This window comes from Nicotiana tabacum, chromosome 8 (assembly GCF_000715075.1).
Source record: "Nicotiana tabacum cultivar K326 chromosome 8, ASM71507v2, whole genome shotgun sequence".
Taxonomy (NCBI): Eukaryota; Viridiplantae; Streptophyta; class Magnoliopsida; order Solanales; family Solanaceae; genus Nicotiana; species Nicotiana tabacum.
In genome coordinates, this window is record NC_134087.1 from 130,353,046 (window position 1) to 130,357,413 (window position 4,368).

Here is a 4,368-nt window from a genome sequence, read left to right on the forward strand (position 1 = left end):
TGTTAGAAATTGATCATATTGTCTATATTTTGGTTAAGTTTGATTAATTGATGTGTTATAGTTGATGGGTAGTTTGGTAAATTTGTAATACGTTCAGGGGTAGTTTGGTAATTTCAGTAAGGTCGGAAGGGGTAGTTTAGGAATTGTACATTTTGAAATTGTTTATTTGAAGCATGGGGGACAAAATGAAATGGGGTGGGTTGTGATATGATTATTTAATATAAAGGGGGGACAAGATTTAAATTAAAGGGGAATCTTGCATTATTTTAATTAAAGCATGGGGGACAAAATATAATGGGGTGGTGTGATATGTTTATTTAATGTAATGGGGATGAGTGGAAAGATAATGGGTTGGGTAGAGAAAAAGTATTGATTTAATTGATTAAAAGATTTATGGGATGGGATTATATATATGGGAAGTCTTGAAGACAAATAAGAATAACAAGAATACAGATAGAGAGAAAAAAACGGACAGAGAATAGAAGAGAGAAAAATTCCGAAAAATATTTAAGCTTTCAAAATAAAAATAAAAGCTAAAAAAATCTACTGCTTTCTTTCTTTGTTTGAAATTAGTATTAATGGTTGTTATTACATTTAAAGCTTAAAGTTTTTGTTTTTGGGATTACTACTCCACCGGTCTGTTACTGGGTTGTTACTGTTGTTGGGCAGTTGTTGCTATTGCACTGTTATTACTGTTGCTGATTTTCATCTTCATTTTCTTTTGCTTCCAATATCAGGTACATATCTTTTAAACTCATGTTGTGAAGAGCTTCAACATGGCAAGTAAATGAAGTTTGGAATTATAAGGATGTCTTCTACTCATTTAAATTTTATTAGTTTAAATTTCAGTTTTGTTTTAGTTGGTTAATATAGTATTAAATCAATTAATAGATTAGTTCTCTTTCTTAATAACTAATGACATAGTTATTTTAGGAACGCGATCAACTCATTTCTTTTAATATATGAAATAATGTCAATGATTTTTTTTACAAAATATAGAGTTAAGTGTTTGCAAATAGTCGCATAGGCAGAGAATAAGAATTGGTTTATTTATCTCAAACTCAATCTTTGTAAACAAATTAACCAAACAATTATAACTTTGGACTAAAAACAAGTATATGAGAAGGATATGGGATTTACAAGCACGAATTGCAACATTTTATGTCAAGGATATGTAGAAATAGAATTCGCATTAAATGTAACAATAAAAATTCTTCAGAAACTATTAATTTGTTTATCAAATTAATTCTTTTCCAGTTTTATATGCGATTCAATTTTTGGATATGTTAATGTTGTATCCACGATAAAAATGGTAGTATTTTTAGTTACATGTTGTTTGTTTCTTTTTCATATCATTAATTCTTTAAAATTTGAATAGTTTTGAGGTATATAATTCATACGCGTAAAATAAGACTTGTAGCAACGCCTAATAAATTTTGAATTCTTTGTCAAGAAATTTGGTGGCATCCCAATCGGTAATTCTCCACGATTCTTACATTTAAAAATAGATAGATGCAATAAACATTTATGAAAAATCTATACTACTATTAAGAATCTTTTGCGTGATTAGGGATGCGTTCGCGTAACCTGATTATATTTCTAAAAGCAATTCGGATTATGCGTTCGCGCAACTTCGAACGAACATTTAATAAAAAGGGGGCTCTTCGGAGAATATCAATATTAATTTCATATAACTCGAGATGTGTGGTTCAATATTTAATTATACAAGAGCGACGAACGTTCTTAATTTTATTTTTAGCACAATTTCGAACTTAAGTCTTTTTTTTTATATAATAAAAAATTTCGAAAAAAAATAAATAATAATTATTATATTGTGTATACGTACGCGTGACACGATTTTCACGTTAAAAATATTAATATATAAAACGAATACACGTACGCGTGATTCGATTCGAAGAAGGGTCTTTAATTATAAACAATTTAAATAGAAGCGGTAACAATAAAATCATGCAATAAAAATGTATTTAATAAATCAAAATAATCAAGCCAAATATAACAGTTGAGCGACCGTGCTAGAACCACGGAACTCGGGAATGCCTAACACCTTCTCCCGGGTTAACAGAATTCCTTATCCGGATTTCTGGTTCGCAGAATAATAAACAGAGTCATATTCTCCTCGATTCAGGGATTAAAATTGGTGACTTGGGACGCCTTAAAATTCCCAGGTGGCGACTCTGAAACAAACAAACAAATCCCGTTTCGACTGTCCTTTAATTGGAGAAAACTCCCTACGCCCCTCACGGGGGCGGAAAAAAGAGGTGCGACAGTAAGTTCTATAAAGCGGTGGTTAGGCCGGCCATGATGTATGGGGCTGAGTGTTGGCCGGTTAAGAAATCACATATCCAGAAGATGAAGGTAGCAGAAATGAGGATGTTGATGTGGATGTGTGGGCATATTAGGATGGATAAGATTAGGAATGATGATATTCGGGAGAAGGTGTGTGTGGCTCCCATTGATGACAAGATGGGGGGAAGCAAGGCTCAGGTGGTTTGGGCATGTTCAGAGGAGAAACCCAGATGCTCCGGTAAGGAGGTGCGAACGGCTGGTTGTGGAGGGCACGAGAAGAGGTAGAGGGCGGCCTAAGAAATATTGGGGGGAGGTGATTAGGCAGGATATGGCGAGTCTTCAGATTTCCGAGGACATGGCACTTGATAAGAACATGTGGAGGTCGAGTATTAGGGTTGTAGGTTAGGAGCTAGTTGAGTCTTGTCTTATGTCATAACTTTGTGAGACTAGTTTGGTAGAGATACTTTTTTGCTTTTGCTTTGTATCATTCTTCTTGATTTCATGTTCTTCTTATTTTTCATATATTTTTTCTTTTTTTCATATTATTTTTGTGGTGTTACTAATATTGTCTTCTTTTGTATTTTTGTCTTCTTGAGTCGAGGGTCTTTCGAAAACAGCATCTCTACTCTTTCGGGGTAGGGGTAAGGTCTGCGTACACACTACCCTCACCAGACTCCATTAGTGGGATTTCACTAGGTTGTTGTTGTTGTTGTTTCTTTTTTGGCAAGCAATAAGAATGGACCATAAGGTGGGTTTTGGACCATAAGGAATCTGGCTAAGTAATATATCATGTTAGATAGCCTATTTTCCCCAATAATATCTTGTTCATAAATTTGGCATCGCAATAATCTTAAATTTTAGGAAGAATAATGAACACCGTTAGAGTGCTTTAGGCGCGTTTTGAATTTATTATGGTGATTATGTACACGTTCGCGTGACATAGCCACAATTTTCAAAATTAAAACCAAGGTATGGGTTCGCACAACTTTGACCAAAATTTTCTTAAATAATTAATAAAGCGTGATTAATTATGGACACGTACGCGTGACAAAGTGGCAAGTATATATATGGTGTCATCGGTTAAGCATGCATGGCGGGCTACTTAGTCGGTTGTTTCCTCTTTGTTTCATGTCTTCATTTATTGCATGTTACGACGTGTTAAATGCTATAATTTCTACTTGCCTTTACTTGCTAAATTCATGCTTTTATTCGTTGCATGCTTAATTTATTATATGTTCCTATGAATCTGCCTTTATTTACTAAATGCCTATATTTGCCTTATGTCTTTATATATTGTTAGATAACCACTTTTATCCGTCTTATGTCCTTAATTATGTAATTCCCTTATTGTAGTTCCATGTGAGATATGTCTTAGTCGGTTGTAGTTTGTGTATTTATTTTACATTATTTGGGATCGAGTTTCAGGTCACAACGAATATAGCTATTATTGTATGGGATCGAGTTGCATGCCGCAACAGATATTAGTATTATTGTTTGGGATCGAGTTGCATGCCGCAACGAATATTGATATTATTATTTGGGATTGGGTTGCAAGTATTATTGTTTCGGACAGGGTTGCACACCGCAACAGATATTGGTATTACTATTTGGGATCGGGTTGCACGTTGCAACAATAGTTGTATATATATTTGTGGATCAGGTTGCACGTCGCAACGAAGAAGACATGTTATGACTGTTCTTGACTGTTGTTTTATATATCTGTTGTACTGTGAATTGAGCATAGGTGATATTCTAGGGCCCTCTATTATGTATTTCATGTTCTGATTTTTATGTTAATTCTTCTTTTCTCCATTCTACTATTATTTCATTTATACTCGCACAGGTTTATAGTGAATACCTTTCTATAGCCTCGTTGCTATTTCGTCGGGATTAAATTGAATATTGGATTGTTGTTGTTAATTTAAATTGTTTGTGGATCGGGTTGCACGCCACAATAGGTTGAATAAGGGAGGATTTATATTGATATGGTGAGATCTGCTTGCGTGTTGCAACAGATGAAATAAGGGAGGATTGATATGGTGAAATAAGGGAGGATTATGA